We start from the raw sequence: 27828 nt of genomic DNA, 5'->3' as shown, positions 1-27828 counted from the left end.
ATTTCAACAAGGTACCGTGGAACAAAAATTATTCATCGTCATAGAACAAATTTAGAGCATTTCTTTGGACACTTTTATGATGGAGTATTTCATTGTGTATTTCATAAATTGTGGGCCTGACTATGTATTTTCTTTTTTAAGACAATGATTTGCTTAGTCCATCTGCACCAGGACTTGTTGGATGAGGAAAATGCTTCAGGGGTCTGGATTTCATCGAGCGTGATTTTTTTCACCTTGTTGATTTTTCTGAAACTAATGTTTTGTCATTTTACTCCTGTCCTCCCATAGTATTGCCTCAATTCAACTGACAATATGAACAGTTTTTGCGTGAAACTATTTTGGAGTAATACATTAAGTGATGGAAGTTAGAAACAATATTCTCTGGCGAGTGGGGTCTCACCAGACCCCAAACAAAATGAAGTGATTTCTTTATTTTCAGTCCAATTGAGTTCATGCTGGCCAGCCAGGAAAAAGATGGAAATCCGTCACTGATGTTGAGCTGAAATCGTTTGTGGGACTATTGATTCTTGCAGGTGTGTTCAAGAGCAACCATGAGCAGTTTGATGAACTTTGGTCTCTTAGAACTGGCAGACCTATGTTCAGGGCAGCAATATCCTGAACATAGGTCTTCCGCTACCTCAGATTTGACAACTGAAAGACACATTTGAGATGTGTTTATTGCTGCCCTGCCTAAATATTACACACCTGGCCCTTCATGACTGTGGATGAGCAGTTGGTACCATTCAAAGGACGCTGTCCCATGGCTAGTAGGGTGATCCAAAAAAATGCAATTCGAATTTTAATCTTTGCTGTAGTCACCCCTGTTAGGTATTGCCCAAATCACTGTTTGTGCCAAATTCTAGCTTATTTCAGTAAATTTAGAGGTCGTGCCATAAGTTTACTTTATTAATGAAATGAGCCATCTGTTGAAAGATGTTGCTTGTGCAACAGCCACGCTTTCTGTACATGTTGAGCTTTGTATGAAGGAATTTGGTTGATAACTTTTGACACAAGACTAAAACACTCACTGACCACAACCCTGTGAACAATGCTTGTGATCCAAATTTGAAGAAAGATATATTGTATAAAAAACCAATAAGCTGGTGCGACTTCTAAATTAGCTTCGATCTCATTGCTTTTTGGGTTGTAGAGTCATCTGATATTGTTGAACAAGGGTGCATACAGCCAACAGAGGAATTCTTTTATTTTTTTATTTTACCATATGAATCTGGAAAACCCTAATGGCAAGTAAACCAGTTAAATACGGAATCCAGATTTGGTAGAACTGTGACAGTGAGAGAAGCTATCCGCTGACTGGCCAGGTGTACCTTGGTAATCCCCTGAGTGGAGCCCGGGAGGTGAACCAGGATGGAAGGATGGTGAAGGACCTCTTATTTCTTTCATTCAAAAAAGGCAGAAATGTAACCACAGACAATTTATTCACCAGTGTTCCTTTAGCAATTGAACTTCTGCAGCAAAATCCCACACTGATTGGAACTTTGAGAAGCATTAAACCTGACATTTCTCCTCAAATGCAAAAGAGTCCGAGGCGTGAAGTGGAGTCGTCAACATTTGGATTTCATGAAAATCTCACAATTGTGTCATATGTTCCAAAGAATAACAAAAGCATCATCTGCCTCTCAACCCTTCATCAAAACAAGGATGTTCCTGCAGAAGATAATCACAAACACAATCCTGAAATAGTGTTGTGCTGCGATAAAACAAAGGGTGGAGTTGATAACTTTGACCATTTAGTCACACTGTGTACTTCGAAACTGACGATTCTGTGCTGGCCCATGGCTATCTTCTTCAACATGATAGATGTTACGGCTCTTGCTGCTCTGATTGTGTGGACAATAAAGTTTCCTGAATATCTCCCGAACAACTCCAGGAGATGTCGAGCATTCTTGAGTGAGCTTGGTAATCATTTGATCAGCATTCTGAGTCTGGTTGGCTGAACCACGAGCTGTTCGGAATGTTGCCAAGCATGATCTCATTGCTATGGGGTACTGGATAAATGAACCATGACTGGCCAAGAAGAGACCCGCCAAGCGTCGTCGTTACATGTGCCTTATGACAAGGGATAGGAAATCGCAGATAGTGTGTGAGAAATGTCACAAAAATGTCTGCAACGAGCGTATTTCAAATCTTTTTAGCTGCGATGAGCAGCTCTATGAGAGGACCGCGTTGTTGTTCTTGTTGTTGGGGTGCCTTTTTTAATAGCGCATGCGCATACACTCGGACGTGCATTGGTATGAGGTAAGAACATCGCGAACTTAAATCGCGATTTCTTTGAAGAAACCAGAATAAATTTAGCAACAAAGACAACAACATGAATGTTTTCATATCAATCTCGTTTCACAGAACTTGACATAAATTTGGTGTAATTATTGAATAGCGCATGCGCATACACTCGGACGTGCGTTGGTATGAGGTAAGAACATCGCGGACTAAAATCGCGATTTGTTTGAAGAAACCAGAATTAATTTAGCAACAAAGACAACATGAATGTTTTCATATCAATCTCGTTTCACAGAACTTGACACAAATTTGGTGTAATTATTGAATAGCGCATGCGCATACACTCGGACGTGCGTTGGTATGAGGTAAGAACATCGCGGACTAAAATCGCGATTTGTTTGAAGAAACCAGAATTAATTTAGCAACAAAGACAACATGAATGTTTTCATATCAATCTCGTTTCACAGAACTTGACACAAATTTGGTGTAATTATTGAATAGCGCATGCGCATACACTCGGACGTGCGTTGGTATGAGGTAAGAACATCGCGGACTAAAATCGCGATTTGTTTGAAGAAACCAGAATTAATTTAGCAACAAAGACAACATGAATGTTTTCATATCAATCTCGTTTCACAGAACATTTTTGCTTTCAAATCACTTTCACCACACCAAACAGAACCACAGAACCACACCACTGTTTTCACAGAACCACACCCACTTTCAAATCCCCTACTGACCAAGCCCGTTTCAAAATTATCCCTCTGCCACCCAGAATTAACATTAATAAATAACATTAATGAATTAACATTAACATTAACAGAAATAACATTCACGTCCATACATTATATGTAATCAGTTGATGAAGCATGTTGTGTCGCAAAACAAAGGACAAGACCAGAACTGAAAGACAAAAAGACGCTAGTGAATGCATATAATTTAATGACTGGTTGAATTTTGTAGCGCATATTGCAACGGATATACTCATGATTCTACACGTCGCAGCTGGTGACCACACTGTGGTCATTTTTCTCTTGTTCTTTCATGTTTGAATACGTTTCATCGCCCTACAAGAAAATACAAGGCACTTCAATGCTGTTGGAGGCCATTAGGTCTGTCGGACGAAATTTGGCAGAGATGTAGCATATGTGACAAGGACGAAATGATTATATTTTGCTGAAGATCCGGATTCGGATCCGGCTGCTAGAATTTTTAAAGTGATTCTTCACCTTTGGGAGAAAGGGCCAAAAACGATACATAGCAGGATATCTCAAAAAGTTGTTGACGGATTTGGACGAAACTTGGTGGACCGGTTGGGTGTCTGACAAGGACGATTCAATTTTGGTGAAGGTCCGAATATGGATTTGGATATGAGAATTTTTTCATTTTTGATTTGATTCTTCATCATTGGGAGATATAAGGCCAAAAACGAATCCTGTCCGCAGGATATCTCAAAAAGTTGTGGACGGATTTGGACGAAACCTGGTGGACCAGTTGGGTGTTTGACAAGAACAAGCCAATTAGATTTTGTTTCAGGTCCGAATCCAGAACCAGCCTATCAGTGGGAACCAAAACGTAAACTGTTCAAACTGGTGGAGGTATGCGTATGCAGTATGTGCCTCACTATGTGATGGATTTGGACGAAACTTGTTGGACAAGTTGTGTGTGTGAGAAGGAAAAATCGATTCAATTTTGGTGAAGATCTGGATCCGGATCCAGCTGGTATAATTTTTAAAGTGATTCTTCACCATTGAGTGATATGGCCAAAAACGAGGGGTAGATCAGGGTATGAAAGCCTGTACCTATGGTGATTGATTTTGATTAAATGTGATTCTGTGTTGTGATTTTCTGGTCTACTCTGAGGTACAAAACGTAAACTGTTCACCAGGCGGAGGTGTGCTCTCTATACTGAGTGCCGTTCTAGTTACCCTCGCCTGAGGAGAGGGTATTGCATTTGAGTCCGTTTGTTTGTTTGTTTGTCTGTTTGTTTGTTTGTCCGCCAAGAATAAATATGATTTTCTCTGCAACCGTTGGTCCGATTGACAGGAAATTCAGATCATATATGCAACTCCCCCTGTCGAATTTTTAAATTATAATTATGACGTCATACATAACGTGGTACGGGCCTCATCTTGGAAAAACCGAAAAATTTTGCACCTTTATATCTTCGAAAGCGCTGCAGAGAAAAACTTGAGACATGGCTCATTGTAAAGAACTCTCCATGGGGAATAAAATATGTTACTGATGATGTCATAGGTGCCTCCTTTATAACGTCATAATTTGTCAAGTACAAAACTTCATCCGATCAAGATGAATTTTCTTGAGCGTCATCTAGGGATAAATTGGTGGAGGAAAAAAAAATTATGACGTCATAGGTCACGTGGTTCGGCCGCCATCTTGGAAAAACCGAAAAAATGTGCACCTCTATCTCTGAAAGCGCTGCATAGAAAAAATTGAGACATGGCTCATTGTAAATAACTCTCAATGGGCAATAACATATGTTAATGGTGATGTTATAGGTGCTTCCATTATGACGTCATAATTCGACAAGTATAAAACTTTGTCTGATCAAGATGAAATTTCTTGAGCATCATCTAGGGATAAATTGGTGAAGAAAAAATATAATAATGATGACGTCATGGGTCACGTGGTTGTGCCACCATATTTGCTTTTAACACAAAAGCCATGTGTTAAAATGGTTTTAACACAAACCACTGAAAACACATCCTGGCGAGTGTCTGCAATCCGTGATTGCTCTTTCTTGTTACTCCCGCCAGGGAGTAATGCATTCACTCGTGTCCGTGTGTGTGTTCGTGTGTTTGTGAACAAGATATCTGGAAAAGTTCTGAACGGATTTGGATGAAAGTTGGTAGGATGATTGCCCTTGGGATAAGGAAGAATTGATTCGTTTTTGGTGAAGCTCAGGATATTATTCCCGATCCGGGAATTTTTGAAGGATTTTTTTACCATTGGAAGATAGGGCTCATTTTTTTTTTTACATTATCTTCTATATATTCTATATTTAACATTGTGATATGAAAATAGTTTTCATATTTGGAGTTTAAACTCGTGGTTATGCGTTACAGCGGTGTATTGTTTTTAGCAGCGTTGTCTTCAATGTTAATTTTTTTCTTTCTAATAAAGACATATTCTGTCATTTTAAAACCACCAAAGTGTGTATTAGGTTTCCCCGCTTCATAAAATGTATCGTTTGATACGTATAATGCTTTAAAACTGTTTTTTTTTTTTTTTTTTTTTTTACCTCTGAAGAGATATCAACATTTAGCTCAGCGAATGTAATTCGCGGTGTCAGTATTTGATGAACTTATAAAGACTTAGTTCCAGATTTGTCAATGGCTGAGGTATATTAACAAACGAATAAAACAGATTTGGCAAAATTCCAACTTTTTTTTAAAAGATCACATATTCACCCAGGGTTGTGAGAAGCTGAAGAAGAAGAAACCTCGCATGGGCTTCCCAGACCAAATAAATAATTCTGGTTCTGGCTCTGCGATTTTCAGGTTTATTACTCCCGCCAGGGATTAACGCATTCGATCGTGTTCGTCCGTGTGTGTGTGTGTTCGTATGTTCGTGTGTTTGTGAACAATATATCTGGAAAAGTTCTGAACGGATATGGATGAAAGTTGGTGGGATGATTGCCCTTGGGATAAGGAAGAATTGATTAGTTTTTGGTGAAGCAAAACGTATTGTTCCAACTAAACCCACGGCGGGAGTATGCGCTCTACTGAGTTGCGTTCTAGTTTAAAATGTATTCTCTTACTAGTGACTAATGCCACCTAAAACCCTGTTAGCCTTACCTGCGGTCACTTGGCACTGTGCTGTCTGCTCTCCCCCCCCCTCCCCTCCCCCCCCCCCTCCACCCTCCACCAGATCTATTACCATCGCCAGATGCTTCCCCGCTGTAACACGCTCCAAGATTGCCACTTGCATCATGTAATCTCTATTTTCATTATTCTTACCCATTCCCAGCACCTTACTTTTCCTTGTGTTGAACTGCATCTTTTTCCTGATACCATAAAGTATCTAGACTTTCCCGAATCTGATTACCGTGCCCCCCCCCCCCCCCCCCGGCAATAAGAGATCATCCCATTCTCAGGCACTCTACTTCCAATCACGAATCCAGTTTCTAATCCAGTTAGTTACCCAACCAGCCACATATCCAGCCCTTACCTTAGTTAACAGCCTTCTGTGTGGTACCTTATCAAAAGCTTTTTGAAAGCCTAGTTCTAGATAAATCACATATACTACACTTCCCTCATCCACCCAGTCAGAAAGTACTTCATTGAACTCCAATGAATTTGTCCAAGATTACCTCCCTTGAGGAAATCCATACCGACTCCCTTACTTTGTTTGAACTTATTAAAATGGTTCCCTATCCTTCGTTATTTAACGACTCCAACACTTTCCCCACAATTGAAGTTAAACTGCCATGTTTGCAATTCCCCAATTCCTCTCTGGATCCTTTCTTAACCGACGGTGTTACATTTATTATTCTCCAATCCTCTGGTACCTGTCCTGACTCCAATGATCTGTTGAAGATGTCGGTTAACATTACGCTTACTTGCTCTGCCACCTCCCTCAATACTCTTGAATACATATATTATCTGGCTCTGGAATGTTATCATCTGTAAGCTTACATGTGTAATTTTATCATTCACATCCTCCACTATTACTTGGATCTCCTCTAAAGCCCTTGCTCTCCTCCGAGGATAGATATTTTGCATTCCAACAATATTGAATCCATTTAAAATTTCCAACATCTTATATCAGTCATTTTAAGCATCCCAAGCGAATCCTCGAGCTGCATAATAATGAAGTGGGTCTAATCCATATACGTCTTTCCTATATGTTGGTTCCTGAAATATTTTCCCAGCTGTTACTTTACCTCCTCCACTCCTAATTGGATCTCTCCAAGAAACCCTTGCTCGGCTCCGAGATAGATGGTCTCAGATATTGGAAGGTCCTTTGACTGTTCTTGTGCAAAAAAATAATTAATTTAATGAGCCCATATGAACACCATTGGCCAAGAAGGTGGTGATCCACGGTATACCTGGCCAGGTTGAAGCTTCAATATCTATCCTCGAGCAGCTTTTACATCGCATTCTTGCTGCTTCCCATGGCTGTCTCGATGGGGATGGGAGGCTGTCTATCGCGGCATGTTAGCTGCAAAATCCTCATTGATTTTACTTGCTAATAGAGCATGCCCGCCTCGGTCTGCATTGGTGTCCACTGTAACGAATCCGTTGTGCCATTTGATTTTCTAATTGACCAAAAGAAAGCAGACTTGCGGTGCTGGCCTCATTGAACGAAGGATATACATGAGACGGGGTAGTGCAGGAGTTACAAAGGGCAGGAGCCCGCAATGAAAGAGTTAAGTGGAATAATGCAAGGGAATCACGCGGTTTTGCGATTTTAAACTGCATTCGGTCCACTCTGGCGCAAATCTGGGGTTCGAGGATCGGACCGAGTGTAATACCGACCCGGACCTCCGTGTGAGATCCTCAATTTGCAAGCGTCCCTTCTACCTCTCGTGCCCTCCGCCTCGCTCCCCTATTGGGCAGTCATGCTCTCAAGAGCTCCCTCTTTGTTCTCCGTGGCCAGCGGGCCGGATGGCCCCGGGGATTAGACACCGGTTTATAAATTGGGGCCAGAGGGCCGATGGGCTGGAGCTGCTGCTCGGCGGCAATGCGCGTGCTCACCACCCTCGTGAACGTCATGAAAGCTCGTTTGAGCGCAGCGGTGATGAAACCGATCATCAGGTGATGGAGAGGGAGAGCACGCAACGCACGCTCTTAAAACGGAGGAGTCGCTGCACTGGTCTCTGCGATCTGACTCTGCTTTCTTGTCCAGGTAATAGGGGGAATGTCTTTACACTCCAGGAGCAATCGGATTCCTGTTCTTGCTTTTCCATCTGCAGTTTTGTTTGAAAGTTAGACACCTGTAGGCCTACTCATCTCAAGAGGTGCGCTTTTGTATAATAGGATTGTATTCGTATTGATGCTTTTCGAAATGCAAGGTGTGCCGTGAGCTCAGAAGGTACATGTAGCAAATGAGTGTGCATTCATCAGGATTTGTCATATATATATATATGTAAATGCATATGTGTAATGTGTAATAGACCGTCGTGAAGCTACTTCCGCGTCTTATTTAATCTCCCGATTATATATATATATATATATATATATATATATATATATATATATATATATATATATATATATATATATATATATATGATTTGCACTTGGAATTTCCAACTACTTTTAGCATAATATGCTTGAAGCCATCTCCATAATAATAGTAATAAATTTACAGTCACGATTGCTTTGAGATGAAATAAGTAACGTTTTATCGTCTGAACATCCTCAAATGAGATTTCTCTTCCCAAAAGTTATGATTCCAAAATGATTAGCACCTGTGATGTAGTTAACTCTCATCCATTGAGCATTTAATAATATAATATGTTCCCTGAGGAGGAACTTCAATTCAGGAGGTCATTATGGTCGTCAGGACTGCACGATCATTACCTTTATATATACAGGTATACATATTTTTATCTCTGTTTTTTAAATGCTGAGTGTCAAGCATGAAAGCAGCACGTAGAATTTCCAATGGGTTTGGTATAACTCGTCCAATGTTAAAACTACCCACTCCCAGACACAAAGCGGACACTCTAGTAACGATTATGGCAGAGTCTGGTTCCTAAAATTCAGCACACGATCCAGCTGCTCTGTTTTGAGTGTGCCCGGAGTGCTTGTAATGTGGTTTCACACTGCACACTCACTCTGATAAAACAGCGGGTTCACACATCATGCTTTGTAAAATCTATTTTTTAAACTTTAATTATAGCTCACAGGTGAAAACGAAACAATCCTTTCATGCTATGAGGCACATTCATTTGGCTAAGGAGTACAAACCTGGACGGGTCGCCACTCCGACACAGGATGCTCACGGGTGAAGAGAAATAAATTGGCACATATGCATCAGTCGTTATTACAGCTGTGTGTATTTTAGGTACGTATGTATGTGTGCATAAATGTATGTATGTATACTAGCAAGGAACCCGTGCTATGCACGGGTGGGAAGCCAAAAGCAAACAAACAATGCGGAAACGGTGAATGCTAAACCATGGAACCAATAAATTCCACATTCCTGTGTCACCTTCAGTCGATCATCAGGCATTGACAGCAGGTTATTGAAAGACTTGGTGATATACCCCCATCTCTATTTCTATACCCAGTCAATGGCGAATCTGCATATGGCGAATCCGCGAATGTCACGGTTAGAAAGTAGAAACCCTCACGTCATTCCTCCATTCATATTTAAACTCGATTTTCATTTAAACTTTACAACTCATATTTAAACTTTACAATGAGCTTATTTTCATTCCAAACAGCACAACTCCAATCATACATTAATACTATAACAAAATACTGTGATAAATGATGGTTGTATTGAGATATTATCAAACCAGCCCATTGTCGTCATCTGTTCAATTCCGGATTCAGGAGCAGGTCCAATTTCAAAATCATAATTTAATTGAGGAACTTATGAAAACTCTTACCTACCTTACGACATCCGCTGGGACCACAAAATGTTCCACAGAAGGTGATTGAGGAAGTAGTTTCAGGACGGATGGTATATGTATGTATGTGTGTACACTATGTATGGATGTATATATACAATAGCAGAGGTACCCATGGGGGGTGGTGGGGGGGGGGGGCTCGTTGATGTACGACCTGAAATGAGCAATTTCCTTTGGAGTGTGTGTTTGTAGAAACGGGAATTCAGTGTAAATATTCAGTGAGCAAATGTCGCAATGGGTGCAGCTGGTAACCTCGACAACCTCGTTCCTTTCTAGCAGCTAAGATTTCCAATCCATACTTGTACCTCCGAAGTACTACTTGGGAGTGAAGGTGATATTATGAAAGTTCAGCTGGAAAACTGGTTTAGGCATGTTTTGGGCCTACAGCCTGATGGAAGATCACCAAAGTTCTTTCCATACCAACCGACCACCTCCAGACACCTATCCCTCTCCAAATTGTTTCTTCAGCTCTGATCTTCCCCCTCTCTCCATACTTCCCATAGCTTTGCTTTGAGCAATTTCCCACTGCATTTAATTCTGGTTTCCCATTCAATGATCCATATATCAGTAGTTTCATTTCACTTTTCAATGTCAGTTTCACTTTAAGATATCAGTTTAGATTCGTCATTGCACCTTGTGATGCAATGCAAATAGTGCATGGAAAAGTTCATCAAAACCGATTTTGAGAATAATTTTTTTCGAACTTTCTAAGGGGTCTAAAGTGTTTTTAGGGTCATAAAGAGGACTAAAGTGTTTAAAGAATCAAGGCTCTTAAAAAGGCTAAATGGGGTCTAAAGGTGTCCAAGGACAAAATAGCAAAATGCGTCAAAAGTGTGCAAATGGTCTTGAATTGTCCAAAGAGTCTTAAATTGTCCAAAGAGTCTTAAAAGTCAATAGGTCTGAGAAGTACGAAGAAGGTGTATATCTCTCAAAAGGGTAGAAATGAGTTTGAAAGGGTCTAATCTAAAGGCTGTAAAAGGTCTAAAGGCATCTAAGGCATTGAGAGGGGTCTAAGGGGTGTAAAGGGTCAAAGGGATCTAAGGGGATGTAAATGGTCAAAGCGGTCTAAGGGGTGTAAAGGGTCAAAGTGGTCTAATGGGCTCTAAGGGATGTGAAGGGTCTAAGGGGTGTAAAGGGTTTAAAGGGGTGCAAAGGGGTCTAAGGGGTGTAAAGGGTCTATGGCGTGTCGAGGGTCTTAGGGGTGTAAAGGGTATAAAGATATATAATCGGTATATAGGGTTGAAAGGGGTGAAGAGGATATAAAGAGGTCTAAGGGGTGTAAAGGTTTGAAAGGGATCTAAGGGGGGGGGGGGGGGTATAAAGGATCAAAGGTGTCTAAGGTGTGTAAAGGGTCAGAGGGGCCTAAGGTGTGTAAAGGGTCAGAGGTGTCTTAGGGGTGTGAAGGGTCGAAAGGGGTCTAAAGAGGTCTAAGTGTGTAAATGGTTGTAAGAGGTCTAAGGGGGTATAAAGGATCAAAGGGGTCTAAGGGGTGTTTTTTATGTAAAGGTACGTATACACTACTCACAATAAGTTAGGGATATTGGCAGGTTCTTCGGTGTGGTTGATTTTGTGTATTATGTTGAAAAAAGTTGTTGGTCCTAATTCTATGGTTATTAATGAGTGTGAAAAAACACAGCATTCTTGATTTCAATACCCTAACCTGAACCCCTATAAAAAAAATAAACTCACTCCCACAATATCCCCAACTTATTGTGAGTAGTGTATGTAGTCCTCATCGAGGCCAGGTCTAAATAAAAGAGCTGCATTGATAGAAAAGTGAAGAAAGAGAGAATAGTCTCAGAGTTTTTGAGAAAGCAGAAAATCTGCTTTTTGAAAAGGGGAAGATCATAAGTGTTTGGAAAGACATGGGAAGGTAAAGAGTTCCAGAGTTTGGCAGTAGAGTGGAAGAAACAAACATCATAATGGCCCACCCTTGAGTTACCAATGGCCACACAATAATCATAAGATGTAGTGGCTTGTCGAGTATTCCGTGGTCTCACTAATTGCAGAGGTACACAAGCAGAAAGTTATTGGGAGCAGAAACCGAAGTAATATCTGTAGAAAAGAGAAAGAGAGCTAACTTTGCGACGTAACTTTAGCGGGTCAAGTTTTGAGGTCAGATTGGGAGAGTTTATAAGTCGAATTACTTTTAATTCAATTCTGTCCAGTAAGTATGTGGAGCTAGAACCTCCCCAGATGTGAGAGCAGTACTCTATACAAGGACGAATACATCCTTTATATAGTTGAAGCAACTGTTTGGAGGAGAAGAATCTTCGACATCTGAACAGGACTCCCAGTTTCTTCGAGGCAGATTTAGGTATTTGTGTAATGTGTGGATTCCAGGATAAATTTGAAGTTAGGGTAATACCTAGTAGGTTTATTGTATCACATGGTGTAATTGTGGAGCTTTCAAAGAAGATTGGAGAGTTGAGAGGAGTTTGAGAGAGAGAGAGAGATGGGAAGAAGTTTAGTTTTATAAGCATTGAATTTAAACTGATTACATTTGCCCCACTGGGAAATGTTGTGCAAAATCCAAATTTAAAGAGGTGGCTGTGATCAAACGAGATGCAGATCGATTGAGGGAAGATGGAGCAGATGGGAAAAACATGGAGGAATGCAACGTTGAGTCATCAGCATTTGAGTGCATTTGGTTATTTGTAGAAGAAAGAAGGTCATTGGTAAAAAGAAGGAAAAGAGTTGGAGACAGGACAGAACCCTGAGGGATACCGCTGTTGATAGGGAAGGAGGGAGATGTTGGACAATTACAGAGATAGAGCGGTCGAAGAGAAAGCTCGATATGAGAGAGCAGAGTGAAGAAGGAAAGCCAAAAGAGGGAATCTTGGATATCAGACCCCGATTCCAAACTCTGTCAAAGGCGTTTGAGATATCAAAGCCTACAACAAAGGATTCCCCAAAATCTCTCAGAGAAGAGGCCCAGACATTCGTAATGTAAGAAAGGATATCACCAGTAGATCTTGCCTTGCAAAAGCCATATTTATGGTCAGATAGAAGACTGGGATTCAAGATGCTTGAGGAAGTGGTTATTGAGAAGACATTCAAAGAATTTGGAAATAGTAGAAGTCAGAGCAATAGGATGGTAGTTGGAAGGGTTTGAACGATCACCCTTCTTTAAAATAGGCTGCACTAAGGCATGTTTCCAGGAAAGAGGAAAAGTTTGGGATTTTAAGCAAAAACGAAACAAACGAGCAAGCACGGGTGCAAGTTCTGAAGTACACTCCGCCAAGACACAAGGAGGAATGACATCTTGTCCGTATAACCTTGCTTGTGTACAGAGAGAGGAGTAGTTTTTTGACTGCATGGAAAGAGATTATAGGGAGGGGCATAGGATTGGTAAGGGGTGTTTCAGAGGGAGATGGAATGTTAGAGTCATCCAGAGTGGAATTAGAGGAGAAAAGAGAACCTAAAAGAGTTGCTTTATCAGTCGGAGAGACAGCAATAGCATCATCAGAACGGAACAGCGAAGGAAAGGTAGAGCGACAGAAGTTGTTAGCGATACTTTTAGCTAATGACGAGAAAGATCTATTAGTGGCAGAAGATGAGAGCTTGTCACATTTCTTTTGGATAAAGGAATGCTTCGCCTCACGAATAACATGTTTGCAATTATTTTTAGCAGATACGAAAGCTGAATGTGAGTCTGAGGAAGAAGAGTTTTTCCATGTCCAATATGCAGCATCTCGTGCATAAATGGCTGCAGAGCAGGTATTATTGAACCAAGAGTTGGTAGGAGAGGTAAACTTAAAAGAGAAGGGGATATAAGCCTCCATTCCTGCAACAATAACCTCAGCTATACGTTCAGCAGAGATAGAGGGATCGGCCAAGGAGAGGCAGAAGTCTTTCCAGGGAAAGTCAGAAAAGAAGTTTCGTAAACCAGTCCAGTCAGCGCTATTGAAATGCCAATACTGGCGTTTAGTCGGAGCAGTTGCCGAAGGAGTGGTGGTAAGTAAAGTGACGTTCACACGATTGTGGTCAGAAGAACCAATTAGAGGTGAAATTGTGTAGTCGTAACGCAACGGATTAGAGGTGAAGAACAAATCCAAAGTATTGGATGAGCGGTCATGACAATCTGGGATATGGGAAGGGTGGGTGATAATTTGTTCCAAATCATTGAGAATGGAAAATGTAAGAGCTTCAACTCCTCCAACATCCGTGTGGGATGATTTCAACCACTCCCTGTGGTGTACATTGAAGTCTCCTAGATAGAGGAATTATGCTTGAGGGGGTTCGGATGTCATGGTCTCATGGCAGGAATTAAGATAGTCAAAGAAAGCTGTGAAGTTTGTAGAGTTGGGAGAGCAGTAAGTGAAACAGAGAAAAATAGTGATGGTCGGGAGACAAATCTTAAGTCAGTTGACATCAAAGTTTGGAGATTCGAGGTCCACAAGGCGTACAGCAGGCGTGTTGATGTTGGGGTAGACACACACTCCTCCTTTGACGCGGAATCGTGAGTGAAGGTTTTAAGGCCATTTCCCTGCTCTCTCTGAGATCTCTCTGAGGATCTCTGAGAGAAGCAATATATTAGAAGAGTAACTTGCAAGATGATGTTCAACAAAGGAAAGATTTGTAGAAAGACCACGAATGTTAGTGAAATGAATTGAAAAAGAGTCACGTTGATTCAACAGGCAAGGGTCTTGGGAGGGACCAATACTACGACTGCCTGAGCCCCCCTCTCATTGGTAGCAGAGACAGGCAGGTCACCGGAGATTCTTCGCACCCGATAATGCCGCGAACTAGGGGCCATTAACTTTTCAGACTTTTTCATATTTAGTTGGACAATGTGAGGAAATGAGAGGAAAGAGAAGTAAAGAAGAGAGAATGTAAAGGTGAGGAGTGAAAATGAGTAAGAAAAGAGTTTGATGAAAAGTGTGTGATGTTTGTTTGCAAGATAGAGAGAGATTGAAGCTCGCCCAGTAGCTCTAGTTTGAGTGACACAGAAAGAAAATTCAGCAATCCTGACATGGAGAGTGTAAGATGGTTCCGGGCACCACTTTAACGCTCCTAAGTCCGAACGGTAGTACCACTCTGAACGGTTGCTGCCTTCAAACGACTACCTAAGGATCCGGTCCAACCGGATGAGTGTTTTTTGGAGACACCAACTCCTTTTTGGATGGCCATTGCCTTTCACTCACTCACCGCAGGCAGGTTGGTGGTCTTTCTGTCTTCTACCGACTCCTCTCCGGCCTTGCTCCCCCAGCTCTCTCTGTGCTCTGTCCCCCCAATATTCCTTCAGGTCGCACAAGATCTGCCTGCAACCCTCTTATGGTTAAACTGCCAAAATCAAGACTCTCTGCTCACCTTCACTCCTTCATTCCTCTTTTTTCCCGCCTCTGGAACAAACTCCAACACCTTCTTCAAACCCACTCCTCCCTCCAGGTCTTTCAAACCGCTGTTCACCACCATCTGTTATCCTCTCCCATCCAAAACCGTGATCTTTTCTACCCCCGTTAATGCACCACAAATCCACCTCTTTAAATCTCCGACTTCATTCCTGAAATTCCTAGTAGTGTCAATTTGTTTTATACCGTGTACCGCTACCCTCCCCCTCCCCCCCCCCCTGCCCTCTCCCTTCCACAGATCTCCCGATGTCCCTGTTCTCTACTGTTGTGCTTGTTGTACTCTACTCTCCATATTGTCTCCCTTTATTCTTTTATGTATCCGTTTATGTTTTTTTGTGTTTTATGTGCTAATTTGTGTTTAATGTGCTAACTGTTACACGAGCCTCGATCTTGTGTACAAAAAAAATGAAAAAAAATTCTCCTTTCAAGCAGCAAAGACATCTTTGGGTATAATGCATAATCGTGCGTACAACTCTTACAGCTTTATGACGAAATGGCTGCGTTGCTTGTAATTATTAGCAAGTCTTGAAATACAGTACATACCATGGGTGGAGCATGTTTTGTTTTTGTGATGAACACCTCATCGGTCCGCATTTTGATTGTAGAAGTATTGTTCTGAGCAAAAGAGGAACACATTCGCCCTTGTGTATCGGACTTCCAGCTCTGGTGCTCTGTACATATTACATACATGACGTTTGCATGCAGTAAGAGGTGGGGCGATGGGGTTATTTTGGCTTATATTTGTTTTTGGTATTTTGGTATTTTTGGGGTATGTTGATGGTGTTTTGTGCTTACAAGGGAAATATTGGTGGTTGGTGAATCTGAAAGTTTCTTTTTTTTGCATATAAAATATAATCCTTGAGCGTCCCAGTGTGAACAATGTAAAATCGGGGAAAAAGTGCAAATCCTACAACATGCTGCTCATTCACTTGTGTGGATGACTGAGGAACAAGGGGGAAATGTCGCCAATGGAAATGGTGTCAGGTAAAAAAAATGTAATGAGTGACAGTATATCTGCACAGGAAATTCAAATTCCAGCTTCACAAAAAAGCGTTCAAGTAATGGTGAATCTCGCATGTTTTACCTTTGAAGATCAACAATTTATGTTTCTCAAAAACGCCGTGTTAAGCGTGCCCATCCATGATTGTACGGTGATTTTGCACGAATTTTGTGCTGCTTCGCAAATGAGAGCTGCAGTTTTGCAAAATGCCAGAGGCATATTTCTTGTTATTTTGCCTTTCTTTGGGAAATATCTGCCGTGCAGAAAGTTGCGCTTGTTGGTAAGAACACTGCTGATGCCATGTGACATTTCGCATGCTCTATACACAACTTGATATTCAGGCCGGGTCCCTCAATCTCTCGCTCTCTCTCTCTCTGGCAAGCTCACTCTCTCCCTCTCCCTCCCTTTCTCTCTCTTTTTCTATTTTTCCCTTTATTGACTGTCTCGCTTTTCTCTTACTCGAGACAGTTCTTATTGACGTCCTCATCTTCAATAAATTTTGAGCTGTTTGGTTTATCACAAAAGACAAGGTAGACTTAGGGACTTTTTCACAGTGAAGGAGACCTCCAATTTTCTGCTTAAGTTTCAATCAGTATATCCATTGATCATGTATTTGGTGTCAGTAGATTGTTTTGTTATCTTGTGATTCGCTATCATTACGATGAGGGCATTCAAAATGTTCTTGGAGCTGTTTGGTGTTGTTGCAGCCTGGTGTTGGCTTAGCGGTTAGTGTGCCGGCTTGGGATCTTACGATCCTGGGTTCGAATCCCGGTCGATCGCTGAATTAACGCCAGGGGGGTTGACAGCCTGTCATCCCTTCCGAGGTCGGCAAATTGAGTACCAGCTTGCTGGGATGAATGATCCCGGTGTGTACCCCGGCTTAGAATATGGTACACCGTATCCCTGCGCATCGTAAGAGGCGACCAAGGGTTGGCGTCAGGAAGGGCATCCGGCCATAAAAAAAACATTGCCTCAAACAGGGAACCCTGATTGTCATGGGGCCCGCAAGGCTAACCCCCGCTCTAGTGGGGAAAATGGCCTTGAAACGATCATTCATTCAAAATGTTCATGGAACGAAATACTTTCACAGTAGTTTGAGAAACGCCAGTGTTTTATTTTATTTCACAATTTACAAGGTTGCATCACCCTGGAAGTCAAACACCAGGATGACAGTTGATAGCTGGGTCGAGGTTCCTACCGAGGGTAGACAGCCGAAAGGTGAGTGTACATAACTCTCTCTACCAGCTCCCTGCTATTCCATGATTAAATCATTTTAAAAAAAAAATCCTTACTAACTATGTAGTTCATAGAACACCTTACCCCATGTACTGTTAGAGTATATAATTCAATTTAAATAAAATAATGATTTTAAAGTTTGTGTAAAAAAATTCTGGAGGTTTTGCACCAGTCATGCAGTGTTATACACCACCTTATTTAACATGTCCACGTACTGCAAAGCCAGAGGTTTTTGGAAGCGGAAGGAAGATGGTTTGTTTTCTACAGTGTTCAAGTATATAATTAAAATAAGATCAAGATTGTGATGGTCATATAAAAATAATAATACCGGAAGTTTATTGCTGTTGATGCAGTGGCTATTACACCACCTTGTTCAACAAGTTACAGCCGGTTGCTTTTGTCCTCTATGCCATCCTATAAAACAGTAAGTTTCCTGTTTGGAATGATTTTTCGATTTTGTTTCACTACCAGATAGGCAGACAGAGTAAAAAAAATATCACTCCTCTGTGCATGCGCGATCGGGACTAATTCAGAGCCAAAGTTCTGTTAAACTATAGGTTTGTTTTCTGATTTGTGGTCAAAATATAACATTCAATTTAAATTAAGTTGTTCCTCGAATATAAACTGACATTTGTGGCTGGACGGGCGGACAGAAAGAAGTGAACCAATTTCTTAACCCCACTTTTTGCTTCAAGTGCGTGTGGTAATCATATTAATTTTCATAATAATAAATAAAAAGTTGGCATATATGGAACTTGAGTTCAGTGCAACCTCACCGTCCACAGGGTTTATGTTCCTGTGCGAATGGTGAAATTGCGAACGGTGAAAAGGTTTATAACATGTAAGTCAATGAGATTGACATACATTCCGCCCCCCCTATGCCCCCCTCCCCTACCCCAAAAAATAGAAGTTCAAAAACTTTCGTAAATTTACAAAAAAAAAATTCCCTTGCTCTAAAGTAGTTTGTAGTCACAAAGACTGTGTTCGACTTACTTTATTGGACAATTTGTTCCTGGAAACTCGGTCGTTTCATAAGTCTAAATAAGGACATTACTTTGCAAGTCAAATGCTTTTGGTGAGATTTCCAAATTGGATTGTGTCAACATTTAGGGCAATGTCTGCCGTTAATTGAAGCCAATGTAGTGTAGCATATGTGAAGGATTCGTAATGTACTCAGAACAAAATACTGGAATCACTCGTGTATAAGCCACACATTCCCCCCCAGAAAATTTGGGGTGCGTTCTGTCCACGAGAACTAGCGTGAAAGCGCTTTTGCTCCAGATTTCTCCAGACTAGACCAACGCCCGTTAATAGGTGCCGCCATCTTTAAAATGCAATGCATTGTGGGATATGTCATGCTATATTTAACGTGTATTTTTTGTTCTGGATAACAATTATTTCAATAGAAAAATTAATTTAAAAATCGGTTATAATCCATTGGTGTGTTTAGAATTTTTTATTATTATCTAAACTGCCATAGCAGCGAAATAAGCACAATAGATGGTTGAGAATTACTGCAAGGCTTACAGTAATATAATAGCTTACAGTGTAAGCTCATGACTCGCTAAAGACTCGAGAGTTGCAAACAAGCTCTTACTGTGCGTGCTAATCCGGTAGCTGTCACATATCACTCGGTAAGAGTTGTTCGGTGTGTATATTCAACATGCCACATCCTTCATCATATTGGGTTTCATACAAGTTAATGTCATCTGTTATTCTGAATTAAACAACATCTAAAATGGCTCTCTCCAGAGATCAGCAAAACACTCCTTTTGGTTAACTACCTTTCCAGTCCTGAGCTGAAGTTCATTTTTGAGGTGGGGTTTATACATATAAACTGGTATTTTCCATCGAATGTTTTCTGACAAGTGTTCTGTGTATCATACATGATAGCGGAGTAATCACGACTGATTACAGTCAATAGTCTAAGAGGAGCCAACTTTTTTTACTTTTCACTATATCTTAGAAAAAAAATAGTCAAGTGTTTGTGTGTTTGTTTGTACATCTGTACGTTATACTTTCATGGACAAACCTTAGCACCTGGAGACCCCAAATTTTGGTTGTTGGTACTTCAGAACGTGGGCAAGGTTTTGAGCTGCTGCTAGTTGACCTTGACATCCATTTTGAAGCCACCAAAGGTTCTTATAAAGTGTATATTAGGTTGTAGGGTCAGGCCGTGCTGCCACCGGCCCCGCAAGCAAAAGGTAACCACTATGAGGTCAATAACTCCATTGCTTTTCAATGTCCAACACGTCCTGATGCCACCACCGGGAAAAGCTCAACTATCCAGGCAGCGCCGGGTAGCCGCTGGTAGTGATAGTTGTACTAGCCAAAGGCCGTGAAATTAAAAACCTACCCACGCCACTTCCCTATGTGAGACCTACTCAATGAGGCATGGATCGTTTGCGCAAGTCAAGTAGTTATTGCTTAATTGGCTGACAGACATTTCCTCGTTTATATTCTCTAGATAGACAAATACATAGAGACATATGAATGGAACCGACGAAAAACAGGGACGAAAACACGGGCACCGACTTTCTGGATGTACGTCACAGAACAACTAGACACCTGGAACAACAAAAACAATAAGGGCAGAAACGATGGGGCTGGAGCAGGAAGATGACATTCGTCGAGGTGAAACGGACATTTTTAACCTTAAAAATTCACAGTCAAATATGGGAGTGGCCAAAAACCATCAATGGCGAAAATGAAAGCTGCGATGAAGCCAATGGGACCACAGTGCGTGCCGAAGGAGGAAGCCGCACAAGGTCGACCCGTTAACCTATTATAATATAGATAGTACTGTATATTGGAAAATATAAAATAATATTAGTGTCTAGGACTATTACAAGTCTCTCATTCAGAGAATATTTTGAACACTTATTGAGGAGGTGCTGCTTTATCCATCCTTTGAGTGAAAAAAACGATTTCTTGTTAATTGCGTGCAGCAGCAATTGTCACAGTAGCTGTTATCAGCAATAGCGAGTGTGTATAACGGTGACCAAAAGGAATGCTCGATGCAAAGGTAAAGGTGAGAGTGGGTGAGGTGGGGGTTGAAGCATGTAGTTTCGGAGTGGCTTTTTCAGCAAAAGATAATTATTTTTCAGAACTAATGTGAACAATCAATTGTATTTGGAAGGGGTAGGCATTTTGTGCTAGAAGCAATTTTCCAGCATTAGATGCAGTTACCGGGGATGAGGGAAAAGTAAGAACGAATTGACTTTCTGAGTCTGGGGGGTCGGCAGTTCAAACCCTGACCGAGTCATACCAAAGAATTTAAAAATGATGCATGCTGCTTCCTTGCTTGATGCGCAACATTTAAAGATTGCGATAGAGCAAAACGGATAAACGACCATAGGTTGGCAATAGTAGCAAAGGCTTGATGAGCCGGATAGCATCTTCCTGCATTGAGGTTCCTCATAAGAGAACTCATGTAATTTATTATTATTATTATTATTATTATTATTATATTCTTTTTTAACGAAACAGAAAACCAAATACTACATTGGAGTCATCAGAAGGAACTCGAATAAGCAAAGAACAAAGATGGAGTCATCAGGAGGAACCTGGATAGGATTCGGGTTTCAGCCGCTACTCAACAACCCTCAAACCCATCCGGCGCAGCCAAGTGAACCTTCCAGAAAAATCTCTGCAATAATTCACTTCTCCTTGGACAGATAGATGAAGAAAGAGAGAAAGAAAGAACAAGCAAGAATTAGAATGAATAAGGAGAAATGTGAAAAAGTACAAAGAAATGTGAAAGGAACAAAGATCCCTAACTCTTAGCACTAGCTCCTTCCCTTAACTCCTAGCCCTAATGCCTAACCCTTAACTCGTAGATCCTAGCCCTTAGCTTGCCCTTAGCTCCTAGCCCTAGCTCCTAGCCCTAACTCCTAGCCATAATGCCTAACCATTAACTCCGAGCTCCCAACCCTTAGCTCGCCCTTAGCTCCTAGCCCTAACTCCGAGCCCTAACTCCTAGCCCTAACTCTTAGCCCTAACTCCTAGCCCTAACTCCTAGCCCTAACTCCTTGCCCTAACTCCTTGCCCTAGCTCCTAGCCCTTAGCTCCTAGCCCTAGCTCCTAGCCCTAACTCCTAGCCCTAACTCCCAGCCCTAACTCCCAGCCCTAACTCCCAGCCCTAACTCCCAGCCCTAACTCCCAGCCCTAACTCCTAGCCCTAACGCCTAGCCCAAATTCCGAGCCCAAATTCCTAGACCAAATGCCTAGCCCTAATGCCTCGCCCTAATGCCTAACCATTAACTCCTAGCTCCCAGCCCTTAGCTCCTAGCCCTAACTCCTAGCCCTTACCTCCTAGCCCTTAGCTCCTTGCCCTAACTCCTAGCCCTAACTCCTTGCCCTAACTCCTAGCCCTAACTCCTAGCCCTAACTCCGAGCCCTAACTCCGAGCCCTAACTCCGAGCCCTAACTCCGAGCCCTAACTCCGAGCCCAAATGCCTAGCCCTTAACTCCTAGCACAAGCTCCTTCCATTAACTCCTAGCCCTAACGCCTAGCCCTAACGCCTAGCCCTAATGCCTAGCCCTAATGCCTAGCCCTAACTCCTAGCCATATCTCCTAGCCATATCTCCTAGCCCTTACGCCTAGCCCTAACTCTCAGCCCTAATGCCTAGCTCTAATGCCTGGCCCTACCTCCTAGCCCTAACTCCTAGCCCTAACTCCTAGCTGTAACACCTAGCCCTAACACCTAGCCCTAACTCCTAACCCTAATGCCTTGCCCTAACTCCTAGCCCTAACTCCTAGCCCTAACTCCTAGCCCTAACTCCTAGCCCTAACTCCTAGCCCTAACTCCTAGCACTAGCTCCTTCCCTTAACTCATAGCCCTAACTCCTAGCCCTAATTCCTAGCCCTAATTCCTAGCCCTAATTCCTAGCCCTAATTCCTAGCCCTAATTCCTAGCCCTAACACCTTAGCCCTAACTCTTAGCCCTAGAAAGATGTTGGGAAGAACCCAGATAGATATATTTCAGCATTACTTCCTCAGGTGAAAACGCAGCAACAGACTGGAGAGAATTAACCATATACTGGAGAGAATTAACCATATACTGGAGAGAATTAACCATATACTGGAGAGAATTAACCATATACTGGAGAGAATTAACCATATACTGGAGAGAATTAACCATATACTGGAGAGAATTAACCATATACTGGAGAGAATTAACCATATACTGGAGAGAATTAACCATATACTGGAGAGAATTAACCATATACTGGAGAGAATTAACCATATACGGGAGAGAATTAACCATATACTGGAGAGAATTAACCATATACTGGAGAGAATTAACCATATACTGGAGAGAATTAACCATATACTGGAGAGAATTAACCATATACTGGAGAGAATTAACCATATACTGGAGATAATTAACCATATACTGGAGAGAACTAACCATATACTGGAGAGAACTAACCATATACTGGAGAGAATTAACCATATACTGGAGATAATTAACCATATACTGGAGAGAATTAACCATATACTGGAGATAATTAACCATATACTGTAGAGAATTAACCATATACTGGAGAGAATTAACCATATACTGGAGAGAATTAACCATATACTGGAGAGAATTAACCATATACTGGAGAGAATTAACCATATACTGGAGAGAATTAACCATATACTGGAGAGAATTAACCATATACTGGAGAGAATTAACCATATACTGGAGAGAATTAACCATATACTGGAGAGAATTAACCATATACTGGAGAGAATTAACCATATACTGGAGAGAATTAACCATATACTGGAGAGAATTAACCATATACTGGAGAGAATTAACCATATACTGGAGAGAATTAACCATATACTGGAGAGAATTAACCATATACTGGAGAGAATTAACCATATACTGGAGAGAATTAACCATATACTGGAGAGAATTCTTCCTTTTTATGGAGACACACATTGCTTGCTAAATAAATCTTTGAAGCTCAACCATCAATGAACATACACAAGACGTTTCAAAGCAATAGTTTCATTTTATGCAATGAGGGCATTTTATTTTTCCCCAACAATGATCTTGGCTCAGGAAGCTTGTACATCTATTATATATTTACATGCATAACAAGAACATTCAAAATAATAAAACGGACCTTCAGAAATAACATGAAAATTTTAGATCCCAGCATGATGAGCGATCTGCTCAGATGGGAATGGCAAGCAGGCCGACCTAATAATTGGTACCAATTATAATCTCGTCATTTATATTCATTTAAGGAAAGATATATAAATAACCAATTTTTAAAGGAATATTTGAGCCGCCATTGCCGAGCTAAATTATGACCGGCAAAGCGCATTCGGGCTCCTGGCTCGCCATTCTTCACTGACTATTCGCATTCAGTGTGGCCACTATCACTTGCGCTCCAGGCCGAGCCAAACCTTGAGGTGCACACCATTTCTTGTACCCTTTGATCTATCATGGTTTCAGGGTACAGTTCAGGTCTGAGATATATATATATATCGCTGTTGGCAAAATGAAATTTTGACAGCAAACCTATTACATCCCGAATATTTTCCAAAGGACATTTCCGATATACTTTACAGAAAACGTCTCTCATGGAAGAACCTTCGGTTTTTAGCGGTTACTTGGCAAAAGTATAAACGATCATTATTGTCCTTTTACTACTTGGAAATCTTCAGTACGTGGAACTCAAGTTGTGAAATTATAAATGTGACACATTCACCGAGATGATGTTTGCAATAAGGAAATCGATGTATTTGTGACAATAATAATTTTAGCATTTAAAAAAATCATAAATTTGATAATGTGTAATTTAAAATGCTTATTAGATGTGCAATATGATGTATAAGGAATGTTGTTGGATTATACAAAAAACATTACATGATGTCAAGAAAACCTAATGTGTTGGTGATATGTTTTAACACAAGGCCAGGAGGAATTCATGTACTGATGTAATTTTTTTCAAATCCAGAAAGGAAATACCACACCTTCCACAGCCTCTCCCTCCCACAGATCTCCCATGTAACTGCTCTCAAATGTTGTACTTGTGTGCTTCGCCCTCTCTCCCCATCTTGTCTCCCACTCCCTTTATTTCGTCTTATGTGTCGTTTGTTAATTGCAAAATCGAAGATTTTTCAAGTATATTGGTCGGTTGCGTTTGTGGTTCTGTTTGTCTGTTTGTCTGTTTGTTTGTCACCGGCCTACCGGTCACAATTCTAAACTGATCGTCACGAAACTTCACCAAGATTTTATAGGTCGTCCCATTTGAGAAGCCTATTGTTTTGGGGTCAAAAGGTCAACATAGGCCAAAGGTCACCAACTTTGCCAAATTTCTAAAATCCTCAATTTTCATCTGATTGACTTGAAATTTGAAGAGGACTTGCATATCTGGTCACTGAATTCAACCACCAACTATTTTTGAGGTCAACATAGGCCAAAAGGTCAACATAGGCCAAAAGGTCACCATGTTCTGGGCCCTGTGCTTTTTCTGGTCTTCATCAATGATCTCTCCGACTCTCTTGAAAATCCTCTCTATCTCTTTGCTGATGACTCTACTCTCTGTCGCTCCATTCTTCATCCCTCAGATCGGCAGTCTGCAGCCTCCTCACTCTCTGCAGACCTGGACAAAATCACAGACTGGGCAAACAAGTGGAACATGTCTTTCAATCCTGACAAATCTCACACTCTTACGATGTCTCTCCGAAAAGACCGACTGGACAACCCTCCCATCTACTTTCTGAATAATCCTCTCCAAGAAGTTCTGTCACTCAAACTTTTGGGTCTCACTATCTGCCATGATCTTTCCTGGGAAAACCACATTTCAAATCTGGCCTCCAAAGCCAGTCGCCGACTGGGCATCCTCCGTCGTGCGAAGTCCTTCCTTGGCACACCTGAGCTCCTCACCACGTACAAGGCTTTCATCCGCAGCTCAATGGAATACTGCTCTCCCCTCTGGGCTGGTGCTCCTGCCTCACACCTAGCTCGTCTTCACGCTGTTGAAAGCAAAGCATTCAGAATCATTGGAATCTCCCGCGATGAAGCTAACTCCAAGGGCCTCTCACTCACTCACCGCAGGCAGGTTGGTGGTCTTTCCGTCTTCTACCGACTCCTCTCTGGCCTTGCGCCCCCCCCCCCCCAGCTCTCTCTGGGCTCTGTCCCGCAAATATTCCTACAGGTCGCACAAGATCTGCCTGCAACCCTCTTATGGTTAAACTGCCAAAATCAAGACTCTCTGCTCACCTTCACTCCTTCATTCCTCTTTTCTCTCGCCTCTGGAACAAACTCCCTCACTCTCTTCAATCCCACTCCACCCTCCAGGTCTTTAAAACAGCTGTTCACCACCATCTCTTATCTTCCCCCATCCAAAACCTTGATCTTTTCTATCCCCGATAATTTCACCCCAATTCCACTTTTTGAAATACCAACTTCTGTCCTGGAAGTCCTTGGTGTCCTTGTGTTTTATACTTCTCCCACACCCCACCCCCCCCCCCCCCCTTCCCACGCCTCCTCTCCCCAAGCCCTCTCCCTCCCACACATCTCCCTGCTCTCAAATGTTGAGTTTGTGTGCTTCCCCTTCTCTCCCCATCTTGTTTTCCGCTCCCTCTTTTTATATATTTTGTTTGTCTGGTTGATTTGTTTGTGAAGTAAATGTCAGCTCTTTCACGAGCCTCGATTCAGTATACAAAAAAAAAAAAAAAAAAAAAGGCCAAATTTCTAAAATCCTCAATTTTCATCTGATTGACTTGACATTTGAAGAGGACTTGCATATCTGGTCACTGAATTCAACCACCAAGTATATTTGAGGTCAACATAGGCCAAATTTCTAAAATCCTCAATTTTCATCCGATTGACGTGAAATTTGAAGAGAACTTGCATATCTGGTCACTGAATTCAACCACAAACTATTTTTGAGGTCAGCATCGGCCAAAAGGTCAACATAGGCTAAGTTTTTTAAATCCTCAATTTTCATCCGATTGACTTGAAAATTGAACAGCATTTGCACATTGAGTCACTGAATAGGGAAACGAACTATGTGTGAGGTCAAAAGGTCAAAGGTCAACTCAAGGTCAACCTTACAAAATCATCATTTTTCATCTGAAAAATCGTCACTTTTCTTCCTGTTGACCCGAGCTTTGATCAAGATTGTCAATTTTAATCTTGATGAAATGGACAATTTGCTGTATCAATGGAATTTTTTTTCTTGGGGGGGGGGGCGGATTTTGCAAGTATCGTGCTCTGCATGACGTCTTTTTTTAATTTTTTAAATAATTTCTTTGGTATACAGAATCGAGGCTCGTGAAAGAGCTAACATTTATTTCACAAACAAATCAAACAGACAAACAAAATATATAAAAAGAGGGAGGGGTAGACAAGATGGGGAGAGAAGGGGAAGCACACAAACACAACATTTGAGAGCAGGGACATCGGGAGATGTGTGGGAGGGACAGGGCTTGGGGGGAGGAGGCATGGGAAGAGGGGGGGTGGGAGAAGTATAAAACACAAGGACACAAAGGACTTCCAGGACAGAAGTTGGCATTTCAAAAAAGTGGATTTGGGGTGAAATTAGCAGGGGTAGAAAAGATCAAGGTTTTGGATGGGGGAATATAAGAGATGGTGGTGAACAGCTGTTTTAAAGACCTGGAGGGAGGAGTGGGATTGAAGAGAGTGAGGGAGTTTGTTCCAGAGGGGGAGAAAAGAGGAATGAAGGAGTGAAGGTGAGCAGAGAGTCTTGATTTTGGCAGTTTAACCATAAGAGGGTTGCAGTCAGATCTTGTGCGACCTGTAGGAATATTTGGGGGACAGAGCCCAGAGAGAGTTGGGGGGGGCAAGGCCAGAGAGGAGTCGGTAGAAGGCGGAAAGACCACCAACCTGCCTGCGGTGAGTGAGTGAAAGGCCCTTGGAGTTAGCTTCATCGCGGGAGATTCCAACGATTCTGAAAGCTTTCGTTTCAACAGCGTGAAGACGAGCTAGGTGTGAGGCAGGAGCACCAGCCCAGAGGGGAGAGAAGTATTCCATTGAGCTGCAGATGAAAGCCTTGTATGTGGTGAGAGCTCAGGTCTGCCAAGGAAGGACTTCGCACGACGGAGGATGCCAAGTCGGCGACTGGCTTTGGAGGCCAGATTTGAAATGTGGTTTTCCCAGGAAAGATCATGGCGGATAGTGAGACCCAAAAGCTTGAGTGACAGAACTTCTTGGAGAGGATTATTCAGAAAGTGGATGGGAGGGTTGTCCAGTTGGTCTTTTCGGAGAGACATCGTAAGAGTGTGAGATTTGTCAGGATTGAAAGACATGTTCCACTTGTTTGCCCAGGCTGTGATTTTGTCCAGGTCTGCAGAGAGTGAGGAGGGTGCAGACTGCCGATCTGAGGGATGAGGAATGGAGCGAATTGACAGAGAG

General features: G+C 41.8%; 1 protein-coding gene across 1 annotated transcript in view; it reads left to right on the top strand.

The window, feature by feature from the left end:
* Positions 1-8032: 8032 nt before the first annotated feature.
* Positions 8033-27828, top strand: part of LOC137432640 (extracellular sulfatase Sulf-1) — a 199824-nt gene continuing 180028 nt past the window's right edge. The window contains exon 1 of the mRNA XM_068124726.2: positions 8033-8112. The gene's annotated coding sequence lies outside the window, so the exon portion shown is untranslated. The remainder of the gene's footprint in view (positions 8113-27828) is intronic.

The sequence above is a fragment of the Myxine glutinosa genome, chromosome 8, assembly GCF_964187855.1.
Source record: "Myxine glutinosa chromosome 8, kmMyxGlut1.1, whole genome shotgun sequence".
Classification (NCBI taxonomy): domain Eukaryota; kingdom Metazoa; phylum Chordata; class Myxini; order Myxiniformes; family Myxinidae; genus Myxine; species Myxine glutinosa.
Note: the sequence above shows the minus strand (reverse complement) of the source record. Positions and strands in the feature narration are given on the sequence as shown.